Here is a 13,857-nt window from a genome sequence, read left to right as displayed (position 1 = left end):
TTTTATTTTTGATCACGACGAATAACTGTTATTTGTCAACTTTTATTATAAAACTCAAAAAATAACAGTTATTCTTTGAGTTTTACTTTACAAATCAGAAAATAACTGTTAAGGCTTAGTACTCAACCCAACAAAAAGTCGTCCAAAACAAAAACTTCACATGAAACAAAATTTTTTGACGTTGTTTTTCATATGAAGTTTTTTGTTTTGGACGACTTTTTGTTGGATTGAGTACTAGCCCTAAAGTGTGATTTTTAAAATAAAACTTATAACAGTTACGTTCCCTGGTTTAAATACTTTTTCAAAGGACAATCAATCTCAACTTAATATTAAAATCTCAAGACTGTATTCTCTTTCCAATTCATCAATCCATTCTCGGTTTATACAAACTAATAGCTTAGTAGTTTAAAAAACCAGAGAGAACTCTATAGTCGGGTTGGTGTCCCGGCTATCTAATACCCGTCACTCGGATAAAGGGAGTGCGAGGGAGATGGATATATTAAATTTTTTTGATTCCGTATAACTTTTAATGAATTTGAAAATTTTTTCTACATTTGGATAGGTATAAATAACAACAAAATTGCATTTATACTTCTCGGAAATCTTCAAAGTTATGAGCGACAGAAACATTTTAAAATAGTCAGTTGGCGTTAGAGGGGGCGTGGCGCTCGTCTAAAATAACTTGCGCTGCGTAGGAAGCCCAAGAACATGTTTGGGAAATCTCAACCTTCTAGCTCTTTTAGTTTCCGAGATCTCAGCGTTCATACGGACGGACATGACTATATCGACTCGGCTAGTGACCCTGATCAAGAATATATATACTTTATAGGGTCGGAAACGCTTCCTTCTTCCTGTTACATACTTTTGCACGAATACAATTTATCCTTTTACTCTACGAGTAACGGGTATAATAAGCTGTGGGTTTAGAAACAATACTTCATTAAATACTAGCTAAAGGGCAGAATTCTGTAGGTTGGTAAATTTTTTGTTTTTATTTGTCATTTAGACATTCGCTTACGAAACTTTACGTGTTAGGTAAGGATCGAAAGCTTCGTCTTTTAGCTTTCGACGATCCTTACACAACAAAGCTTTTGTATGTTTCTCTTGTTCGTCCGTCTATGGAATATTGCCCTCGTTCTCTCTATGCGCAGCACACTTCGTTTCCTTTCGTTTTGGTTTTCGGTTGAGCCTTTGTGAGCTGTACGTGACTGTTGTCTGTACGTCTGTTACGAACCTCGTTTAATGAGATTTACGAATATCGCTCGCACAGGGAGACTTATTCAAAGACCGATTGACTGAAAAAGTCATCGAAAAAAGTCTTTTTTCCCGAATACAACTATACGAGGTAGTCCCGTCGGCTGCCTGATGCTTCGGCTTTTAGTCTGTTGACGTGCTTGTGCGATACCTCTCTTTCACTCGCACGTACTATCAGTGTACACACACATGCGCAAAAGACTTTTTGAATCATCGTTCAGAACAATCGGTCTGTAAGCGAGCCGAGCAAATGAAAGCCGAAAAAACTGCTCGTCGACTGAGTGCGAGCAAAATTTTTGTACGAGTATCTGTTGCTCTCTAATTTATTGCTCGCCAGTTATTCTCCGAATTTTCTTGCAGGGGTGTTGATCCCACTTCTGATGTAGGAGTTATACCGTCATGTTCGTCGGCCATTATGAAATACGGGTTTTCTAAGTGTACTCAGCGCAGCGAGTCGCCATGAATTTTCTTAACACGCACGTTCGTCCGCTCAGAAGGGTTAAGTCGAACTGCTTTGCTCTCTATTCCTCACTTCTCATTACTCATCATTGCGCCAAGCTCAGCAGGGATTTCGCTCTCCTTCTCCACAGCGCTCTCACACAAAAGCTCTCTCACTCTTTGCAAATCTCTTTTGATCCTCATTCGTCCTTACCTACTTCGCATAATTCATACACTGAGAGATTCACAATCAACAATCCGATCTGATATTTTAATGTAATCTCCGACAAATACTTTTTGGGGTCGAAAACGCTTCCTTCTAGCTGTTACATACTTTTGCACGAATACAATATACCCCCTTACTCTACGAGTAACGGGTATAAATATGGAAAATTTACGTCAAGGTATACTTAAATACCTCTCAATACAAATTGTGTTGTAACTGTTTGTGTTATTTGATCCAGTCCAGTTATTTAATGTCTTGTGTATGTCTATTTTAGCCGAAAACTAACTAAAGTGTTTGTGTTCGGTTAGGCTTTAGTTAAAAGTCTACGCTGATCGACGCAAGGTTGTTATAGAAATGTATTAATTAAAAAAAAACACCACCAAATTTTTAACTTTTTGGCTTTTTTTTTGAGGCTTAAGGTGGTGGATAATAACAATTTTTATTTATTAACTACCTTATCCCATATTATATTTGTTTTCTTAATAAATATGTTTTCTATTAATAAAAAAAATATTCTGCATATTATTAGGAGGTTGATCACAATGGGGAGGTGATGACTGGGTGGTGCTTTTACACCCGTAAGTTTTTTTCAAAAAACGGAAAAAACCGAAATTCTGTTTGTGCAAAGGGAGTAGGGGAGAGTGGGGGAATTTCGTCACAGGGGCAATTTCGTCACCTGCAATATCTCGGAATCCATAAGTCGTAAAAATATATAATTTTTTTGTTTTAGTCCTTCAAGACGGCCAGACACAACCAATGCATTTGTTTTGCACAGAAGGCCAAGATAATTAAGCTATAATATTAAATGTGTTTTAACAGTTCAAAAGCTACATTTAGTTCTCGACGAAATTTTTTCTGTATGCCACAATTCAAAAGGAATAAGATACACGATTTTTTATATAATACACAGTGCTATAATGTGCATTTCTGCGTCAGTGATTTTTAACTTCGCGCCTAATTTCGCAAGAAAAATAATTATTTCTAAAAAAGTACGGTCTGGGGAAATTTCGCCACCCTACGCTAAGGGTAAATTCGCACCTATTTTAAATACATATTTTTATATTTGACGAGCTGGCTAACGAACAGACTACCAGCAGCAGCAACAAATATAGGACGTCAACAAAAATGGTACGCTTGATCAGTGTAGCATATTTTTAGGCGTTAAACTCCCTACATTTTTCAGGTGACGAAATTTCCCCAGTTGTGTGGTGATTTTACCCCCCTGTGTGGTGAGATTGCCCCAGTATATTGGTTTTACATTTTATTTTTTTATAAATCACCAAGCTAATTAAAAAAATAGGGGAATGTCACATTTTAAAGCTTGGTGCTAACCGCATTCAACAACAAAAATAGAAATATGATAACGTGTCTCAAGATGGACAAAAAATAGCTTTGAAAAAATGCTGACGAAATTCCCACACTCTCCCCTATATTAGGGTGGGTCGATTTGGGACCCCAAAAATCGTATAGGGGAACGTAATCTTTAAAGGATTCTAAGCCATATTGGCGAACATACTTATGGTCTAAAATGATGTTGGACCCCCCCCAATCGCGAATGAAAAATACTGTTTTTTTGAGAAAAATATCATAGTAGTCAGCACATTTATAGTACTGAATATCAATTTCAAATTTTTATTTTAAATTTAATAATACATCTGAGCTGACTACTATGATATTTTCCTCAAAAAAAGCTGTATTTTTCATTCGCGTTTGGGGGGGGTCAAACATCATTTTAGACCATAAGTATGTTCGACAATATGGCTTAGAATCCTTTAAAGATTACGTTCCTCCTATACGATTCATCACTTTTTTCGGCCCCATACAAATCGACCCGCCCTAGAGTATATATTATTATTTTCAAGGCCCTATTCTTAACGGACTCTTTCCCATAGTACACTGCTCGATTTGGGTGATTTCCTGAATTTGTTCCACTCTAAATTAAATTAAATTAAATTAAATTATTTATTTGTTTTATCCGATGGCCACAAACGTATTCCACCGGCTTGCATGGGAGGCTAATTAGTTCAATACTATGGACAAATCAGTAAAATACTGACTTTTGAAACCTTTAAATGAATGCAGGAGAGGACCTTGCTCATTAGATTTGTCAAGAGTAAGGCTCCCTGCAGTTCCAGTCTCGGTAATGAAGTGACCTTGACTGGCGTAACTTTTGATTTTGCCGTCACTAAGCGCACTGGCGATCGTTCCCGCCTTCCTGATCACCCGAGCATAGATTGCTGCTCCATAGGCGCGGCATGAAGCGTCTGAAAATCCGTACAAGCATTTTTCGAACTTTGAAGTCCTTTTGCTAAGAATCCTTGCGTCGGGGCACTTTTTGTAAAACGCAGTTTAACTTTGGAATTCGTAACGAATCCAAAAATATAGCATCCATCGAGGTAAATTTTTGATGCTGCATAGTGTAATTGCACTGGTTGGTCTCTACTAATACCTACTAATACCTTAGCATAGAGGTGGAGAAACATCGATGTTTTTCGATGTTACATCGATGTTTGCCTGTTAAAACATCGAAAACATCGATGTTTCTCCACCTCTACCTTAGCAATATCTGCTGTAAGAGCATATTTGTAAAATCTAAAGCCTAAGAACCGGGTGATGAGGCATAAAATATTTTACCTCACGTAATTTAGTAGGTTCGAGGACCTCCAAATGCCCCAATTCCTGATATTCATTATAAGAAAGTTGGAGGGCATTCTATTACCTGTAAAATGAGTATATTATGGTTGAAATCGGTTAACTACAACTCAAGTTAGAAATTAAAAAAGTTTCAAAAACGTTTCTTACACTTAAAAAAAATTGTATCCATAAAAAAATTTTAAGTGCCATTTTCTTAATCAGGAAGACCTACCTTACTTATAAACAAAGGTTTCCTTCATCGAATATTTCATCGATTTTTTGTTGTAAACTGGTGTTATCGGAAGTTTAGATGAGCGAATGCTTGCGACCTTTGTTCCCAACCGAACTCAATAACTTGGATTTTATTTCACAATACAGCTCCTCTATCTCAAACCGAGTCTCCAACACCAACTTCTCATTGCTTTCTGCTTTAATTTAGTTTCAATTATGCAAAATTGGCTAAAGTTAGATTCTATCAGACTCATCCGAGCTTCTATTTCGGCTGCAGATATCGACGCATGGTTCCTCCATACATATGACTTGTTTCTATGAAAGGAACTTATTAGCGCTTGTCGTGCTGTGATTAACTCACAATCCTTTCCTTTTTTTGGTGCCATTTAGCAGTAAATTCTTAATTCCCCAAAGGTAATGCTTGAATAATTACAATTATCGTTTTCTTGTACTACGCGCAGCTAATTGTCGAAGCCCGCTGGTGACCTATTTGCCTTTATGTTTATCAATTCTAACCTCAACTACCGCGTGGCCGAATGGGGAGATAAAAGTGTACTTAATTTCACTTGATTATATTCACCAAAATTCTAAACAAGTCTGTGCGACGAAAATGGGAGTCCTCTGGCATTCACAAACCTGGCAATTCGGTGGCGGTGCCGCCGTTGACCTTTCTGTTTCCAGCGGTACCCTGATGTGAAAACGCGTACCGCAGTATGAACCAGTACTTTTCGCAGAACTCCCAGTTGCGCCGCCACGCTGCTGACCTGATATCGTCTCGCAACGAAAAAACTTCAAATGACTGTATTAAGCTCCAATAACACTATGCAGCATCAAAAATTTACCTCGATGAATGCTATGTTTTTGGATTCGTTACGAATTTCCAAGTTCATCTGCGTTTTCCAAAATGTTCCCCGACGCAAGGATTCTTATCAAAAGGACCTCAAAGTTCGAAAAATGGTGAAATTGGCATACTTTCCAGTGCTCTCAGAGGCAAATGGATGCATGGTTTGATTCGATGTTAAAGTTTTTTTAAAGATACACTCTTTATCTTTCAAACCCCATACTTAGAATAATTGTAGGATTTTTTTAAAGCAGAAACAAATTTTAGAAAACATAGTCAAAAAACATAAAAGTATACACCTGCGGTCAAAATAGTAGTGGTGTTGCCGCCCTGTGTTTAACTTGGAAATTCGTAACGAATCCAAAAATATAGCATCCATCGAGGTGAATTTAAAAAGCACTAAAAATGCTGCACAGTGTAATTGAACTCCAGACGTATTCCGCTCCAGAGATTTCGGACACAATGAGTCGCCGATTTTAACCTCAATTCCAACGTGGATGGCCGCGAATTTAGTTTGGAGCTAAGTTGGCTCGCTCCGGTTATTGGACCTTTTCCAAGATGTCCCTGTTCGGGCGCCAATAGATGTGCCGCAATCCTGGATGCAATCCTTGCTCCTGACGTGTAGTTATTAATAAAAAAACTCAAACACATTGTTTCCAAGTCGGCCTTTAATTTCAAGTTATTCTTTCTTCATGTCTTTCTTATTTGTGATGATATAATGAGCTTAATGACTATCGATAAGAACATACTGATACATCGATACCAAATAATTCAATTAATACTAAATGTCGTGATTAATTCCTTAAGTAGGTTTATAGCGCCAACAGTCTTAAAAGTCAATAAAACTTAAATCAAAAGTGCTCCAAACGTATATGGACTACTTATTTACGATAAGTTCTTAATTTAAAAAAAAATGGATGTGGAAATGGTTTGTTTTTATAGGTAGTGTCTCATTATCTTGATTAGTATTGCACATATTTGAAAAAAGTTTAATGTGTGTCAAATTTAATTTGAAATTCAAAAATATTACAAAAGAGTCATATTTCAAAGTAGAAGAGAATTTAAAAAAAACAAACCAACAAAGCTAAATGTTTTCTAAATTAATTTTCCAATCGTACCCTTTGGCAGATATATTTAATAGTCGTCCGATTTTGATGAAAATTTATTCGAAATCAGAATTAATAAAAACGCGGACGGAAGCTTACTTCGGCAAGCTAAAAATTTAATACCCTTGCAGAATTCACGAATTAAAATTTGACTACAATAGCATCATGAATTAATAAACAAAATATTTCATAATTCAAAAAAATTTTTTTTTAATTTTTCATCCTACTGTTCATATGGGGGCTTTAGGAAATAGACGTCCGATCGGAACGCGCTTTTACCCTGATCAAGGTATGCACAAAAAAATACGATTTGGATAGATTGATGTCATTAGCTTTTACACTGCGCGAAATATCCTGAAAAACATCAAATTTCAACCGATTTCACCCTATTATTCGTATACTCCTATATGATATAGATGTCCGATCGGCACGCGCTTTTGCCTGATCAAAGTATGCACAAAAAAATACGATTTGGAAAGATTCATGTCAATAGCTTTTACATTGCGCGAAATATCCAGAAAAACATAAAATTTTAACCGATTTCACCCTATTATTCCTATGGGAGCTATAGGATATAGACGTCCGACCGGCACGCGCTTTTATCCTATTCAAGGTATGACAAAAAAATACGATTTGGAATGATTCATGTCAATAACTTTTACACTGTGCGAAAAGTCTTTAGTTTTTGCAAGATATATCCGATTGTTCCAATGGGAGCTATAAGATACAGACGTCCGATCGGGTCGATTTTCAAACTCGATCCGCGTACACATGTTTTAGGATGACTGTGAAAGTTTTAAGTCGCTAGCTTTTAAGCTGAGCTTGCAAACGGTATTGAAACAGACAAACAGACGGTCAGACGGACATGGCTATATCGACTCCACTATTGATCCTGATCCAGAATATATATACTTTATTGGGTCGGAAACGTCTCCTTCACTGCGTTACAAACTTCTGACCAAAATTATAATACCCTCTGCAAGGGTATAAAAACACCCAAGCTATAATTAAAAAAAAAAAACTATTTCCGATTAATCCTATGGCTGCTATATGATATTGTTGTCCGATCAGGCTGGTTTCATATATTACGTAATCACTATTCACATTAGTCAACATCTACCGTTTACCTTCTACCGTCTCAGACGGTCATACAAATTTGACAAGCTAAACGGTTGAAAATATTCCACCGTCAACCCTTTGATGTTTCTATCCCATCCGTTTTACGTAGTATTTTTAGTATATTTGCGAGCGTGGTGCCTGGTCACCCTAGTCTGAGAACGGTGACGCTTCCCTAAGCCCAACGACCCAATTCCACGCCCTCGTCGACGAGTGGCAGCGAGAGTACCCGGATCCTCCCGGACCATCCCGGAGCACCTGCAGCGAGGAACCGCCGAGCGGAGTCGCAGGAGCATCGTCAGCACGAGTCACAACATTTATTGTAAAGCAGAGCCGTAAATAAACGCCTCTTTGAACCGAGTTCTGAAATGTTTTACTGTTAATCGGGCGGTCACGGTTATATAAATTTGGTGGGACGAACACACAAATCTACTGAGCTAGCCGCACGATCTTCGTAGCGAGCAAATCACAAAAATCAGTTCGTTACATCTGGCGCCCAAAACGTGATTGTCCCGGCAGTAAAAACAAATAAAAATCAGAATGGGGAAGAGTTGGATTTACCGTCTGAAGAAAGGGGACTTTGCCCATGTCTCACAGAGGTTAAACATTAGTCTGGAAGGCAGATCGGAAGACATCAGAAAGGCATTGTCCGAATATTATTCACAGACTGAGAACGACCCCAAGCTAGTCGATATCTGGGCCGAGCTTGAAGCAAAATACGGCGACAGGCCAGGCACCAGTATAAAGATAACAAACGCCGAGGGTGAAGATCTATTGGAAAGTTTGAGCGTCGAAAACATGCAGAAGGAGGGGCAAAAGAGAGAGCCAAGCCAGGAAGGGCAAAAGGCAACGCAAAAGACAGAACCGACACCGACCTCTACACCCAGCAACCCAGATTATGCCAAAGTCGCGAAGCAGGTCAGAGAATGGTCTTTCAGATTCGATGGCACAGAGAAAACACTCGAATTCCTGGAGCAGGTGGAATGGTCCGCGAATACCTACGGGTTGGATTTGAATTTAATACCTCGAGCGATGCCTGAGATACTTCAAGGAAGAGCATTAAAATGGTTCATCTCAAACAACCGGCATTGGAAAACATGGATAGAATTTATAGAGAGTTTCCAAACATTCTTCCTACCCAGAGGGTATTTTGCCAAACTAGAGGACCAGGTGAAGGCTCGGAAGCAGGGATTCAGGGAGCCGTTCAAAGGTTACATGGTGGAAATGCAAACCATGGTAAGACCGCTCGGGTATAGTCCGGAGAAAATACTCGAGATCATAAGAGAAAACAGCACACCAGACCTAAGAATTTCCCTCCGAGCATACAAAGTCGACAACCTGGAAGCCCTCATGATCCTGGCCGACGAGTACGAAGAGCTGGAAAAAGAGCGGGAAGCGTTCTCCCATGAGAACAAATTCAGCAGGACAAAGACAACATTCCCGGAACAGGTCACGTGCAGAAGGTGCGACGACAACGCTAGACAAGACATTCCAGCCACCAACCAGCGGATCCCGCCGAACTTACTCCACCAAGGACATCCGATCAGCACCCTATGGAGACCACCGATCACAACTCAGAGGTCACAAGGCACAGGCAGAGCCGAAACCCACATCAATGATCCACAAGAGGCCTGTCGCAAATGTGGAGGACTCGGCCATTGGGCACGAGGTTGCCGGAACCAGCGGATATTGTTCTGCTGGATATGCGGAAAAGTGGGAGTGAGATGCATGGAATGCTGCCAGAGAGCGGGAAATGGCCAGCGATCCCAGCCGCAGAGAGGCGAGCGGGGGTCGCACGCGGATACCTCTCCAATCTAACTGGCAGGCTAATCGAAGAGGAGCAGCAGTTGTCCGCAGCGGTGACGATTGGTGGGAACTCGTACAAAGCCACAATCGACACCGGGGCAACAGCTAGCTTTATCAGCGAAGAGCTGGCGGACAATATGGCTGCTCTGGGAAAGATTACACGGACGAGACGGCAAGTTAGGTTGGCAGACGGAAGGTACAGCGAAGTAGGCGCGCAGCCCGAGGTAGAAGTCGAATTCGGCAACAAACGACTGACCATGAGCCTGCTGATATTACCAGGGGTAGTAGACGCATTGGTGCTGGGATGGAATTTTCTCACACAAATTGGCGCTGAGATAAAGTGCGCAGGTCACAAAATGCGCATACCGGCCAGGAACAGACACAACGGATGGCTGGAGGAAAAATTGTCGGTGGCTGTTGTTCAAGAAAACCGCGAGGAAGGAAACATCGAGCAATTCCTAGAAGCAGAGCTGGCAGAATTCCGAGCCATGAGCGGAACTTCGAACGTGGCCGAGCACCAGATCACCATGAAGGACGACAAACCCATAAAACAAAGATACTACCCTAAGAACCCCAAAGTTCAAGGGGAGATCAATGCAAAGGTGGACGAACTTCTGGAAATGGGTTTCATAGAACACTCGAAAAGCCCGTATAGCTCTCCCATAGTGATGGTGAAGAAAAAAACCGGCAAGTGGAGATTGTGCGTCGACTTCCGACAGATAAACGCAAAATCGGTGAAGGACGCGTACCCAATGCCACGTATCAACTACATCCTGGACCAACTACGAGAAGCACGCTATATCAGCAGCCTGGACTTAAAGGATGGATACTGGCAGATTCCGCTGGAGGAAGCAAGCAGAAAGTTCACGGCGTTCACGGTGCCAGGAAAGGGGCTCTTCCAATGGAGAGTGATGCCATTCGGATTACACTCGGCATCCGCAACATTTCAACGGGCCTTGGACCAAGTGATTGGACCAGAGATGTCTCCTCATGCGTTTGCCTATCAGGACGACATAATCGTCATCGGACGCACTCAGCAAGAACACAAGGACAATCTTAGAGAAGTGTTTCGGCGTCTAAAGGAGGCGAACCTGAGAATAAACCCCGAGAAGTGTCAATTTTTCAAAAAGGAGCTGGGACCTGGGACATCGAGTTACAAGCCAAGGAATTGGCACAGACCCAGAGAAGGTTGCTGCCATAGCCCAGTTAGAACCACCTGCAACCGTCCGGTACCGACGATTTGTACCGGATTTCGCACGCAACGTTAAGCCTCTCAACGACCTACTTCGCAAGGGCGTGAAATGGGTGTGGACGCAAGACCATCAACAGGCATTCGAGGAGGTGAAGGCGAGGCTGGTAACTGACCCAGTGCTAGCATGTCCGGATTTTGGAAGAACATTCATCCTGCAAACAGACGCCAGCTACTACGGCATAGGGGCGATTCTAACACAGAACACGGAAGACGGCGAGAAAGTTATCTCATACTCCAGTCGAACGTTAAACGGAGCACGACACACACGAGCAAGGACTCTGATCATGCCAGCACACACCTAAGTCAACGACGAACCAGGATCGGGATTACAAGAAGCCGTTTAATCGTCAGGACAAGCCGGAGTCAACGGAAAGGGGAGGTGGACAGACAGAAAAGGTCGTTTAATCGTCAAGCGAATGCAGAACCACCAGAGTCCAAGTCCGCATTAGGCAGCAGCATCCGTTTAATCGTCAGGCAAAAGCCGGAGTCAACAGAGCACGCCACACACTAAGACGCTGATCGTTCTAGCACACACCTGAGTCAACGACGAACAAAGGAACAGGATTACAAGTAGCCGTTTAATCGTCAGGCAGCAGCCGGAGTCAACGGAAGGAGTAGCCAGCTGGAGGCAGATGCGGAATCCGTTTCTATTTGACCACAGAAAACAACTAGGTCCAGGGATGCAGGAGGCAAAGTCGGCCGTTTCTTCGTCAGGCCGAAGCCGGAGTCAACGGTCCAAGCCAAGCCGCTACATTTGAACACAGTCGTAGAAGCGCTCAAGTCATATTTTAAACCACAACTCTGTGCCAACAGCCACGATCCAAGGATTCACTCGTCATCTGAAGAAAGGGGGGAGACAGTAAAGCTCAATAGCTATACTGTAGCCTGCCAAGCAACCTAGGAAAGCAAAATCTTTGCGAAAGCTGAAGGCTGAAAGAAAAGCAGAGGGTGAATACAAGTCTGCAACGAAAACCAACTTACCACGGCCCATGGACAGAGAATAACCAACCAGACCAACAGGCAACTACAACCGGTAGGGGCATTGAACCCACCTCAAGGGCAGCAAAGGACATAAGGGCAATATGGCTGGAGCTGAAAAGGGATGGAAAATTAGAACACAAAAACAAACATCCAGAAACTGCACTTACAAAGTCATTTTTGCCAATTCACCATATGCTTAGGGAAGGGGGCGCCAGCGATATTTGGCGGTCGATTGGCACTATTGTATGACAGCCGATCGATGGGCACGAAACAATGGAAATATCGGCATATGGAGGGTCACTCTAATAAACATCGCGGTGTTTAGGTGGCAACGCCGCCCAAGGCGATATCGATAGGCGAGTCATGTTATCGATCGCAAGAGATTGGTGTGACCAGGACGAGCTACCGAAGACCGCGAATCATACTAGAGCGGGATATTTAAATTTCATCGGCAACAGTAGGAATCAAGAAATGTTGCATCAACGAGGGAGCATCGTGGGAGAAAATCGTGACGGATCGGCGCAGTCTAACTCAAGAAGGAGCTGTAGGCGTCGATGGAAGGATCGGGAGGACTCAAGGGCGACGAGGATACACAGGATAAAAGCCGGAGAGGAACAACGAGAATTCTTACGACTGTGGGGAAAACATCTGAGGGGGGACTAAATCAAGAAGAAGAATGAATGGACTCAAAGGCTACACAGGATACACGGGATGACAGCCGGAGAGGAGGAACAAGCTCACTTTCGTCACCCGAAGAAAGGGGGGAATGTGAGGAGTTAAATAACTCCGCACAAATAAACACAAGAAATACATGGAGAACTACATGGAGACCGGCCGCACTTTGGACTTTAGTGTAGTGCCGTGTGCAGAGGGCGAAAGGTCGAACGGTAAACCGTGCACTTTGGACCCTGAAGTGGAGAGTTGGAGAGAGAGTTGGGAGAGTATCAACCCAGAGAGAGAGAGAGCAAAGAGAGGCGTCAGAGCGAGACGGCACTATCCTGAGGGAGAGACGAGAGAGCGCAGGCGTGCCGTGAGTAAGGAATTAACGGTACAGCGCCGCACTTTGGACCCTAGAGTGGTGCCGTGCGAAAGGTCGAACGGTAAAACCGTGCACTTTGGACCCTGAATTGGAGAGATGAAAAGGAGAGGCCGAGGATTAACGGGACCCGGAGGCCTATATAAGCGGGCCCTGCGCTGGAGTCGGGACCAGTCATCGAGCATCAAATCGCGAGTGAACAACGTCTAGTAAAGTCAAAGTCAAGGAGAAACAGCCGTGAAAAACCAGCAAGGAGCAAGATCGCTACGTCAAGACGTTCGGGACCAAGCAAGTCTCCGAATTGCGACACAGGTAGCTGAGGTCCTTCAAGGCAACGCACGGCTAAGTCTGCAAAACATCAAGGTTGGCCGTAGTACCGACCATCACGACCATATCGGCTGTGATACCGATTAGTCCGACTAAGTTGGCTGTAATACCGACTGGTCCGACTACATTGGCTGTGATACCGATTGGTCTGACTATATTGGCTGTGGTACCGATTAGTCCGACTGAGTTGGCTGTAATACCGGTCAGTTGGCTGCATTGGCTGTAAATACCGATCAGGCTAGCTGTGCCGGCTGTAATACCGACTAGTCCGGCTACATTGGCTGTAATACCGATTAGTCTAACTGCGTGCGGCTAAGTTGGCCGTAGTACCGACTGGTCCGACTACATTGGCTGTAATACCGATTAGTCCAGCTGCATCGGCCGTAATACCGATCAGTTGCGCAGAACGTGGGCAGACTTGGCACGGGCATCCTCACCAGCAGAGTGTGGGCACGAGCAGCGGACTTCAAGGGAGCAACGCAGGACAACGCAGCAACGAGTCGCCCAGGACATCGACGAGGACCAGCATCCAGGGAACGTGCCGAGAACCAGGCATCAGGTACGATCGCACCAGCCAGGAGGGAAGGTTAGGGTGGAACGTTCGTCTTT

The 13,857-nt window shown here is 42.9% G+C and overlaps 1 protein-coding gene across 2 annotated transcripts in view; it reads left to right on the top strand.

Moving 5' to 3' along the window:
• uex (metal transporter uex) overlaps positions 1–13,857 on the top strand; it is a 107,514-nt gene that overhangs the window by 33,554 nt on the left and 60,103 nt on the right. The gene's annotated exons all lie outside the window — the stretch shown is intronic.

This window comes from Drosophila takahashii, chromosome 2L (genome assembly GCF_030179915.1).
Source record: "Drosophila takahashii strain IR98-3 E-12201 chromosome 2L, DtakHiC1v2, whole genome shotgun sequence".
NCBI classification, from domain to species: Eukaryota; Metazoa; Arthropoda; class Insecta; order Diptera; family Drosophilidae; genus Drosophila; species Drosophila takahashii.
This window is presented reverse-complemented; position numbering and strand designations above follow the sequence as displayed.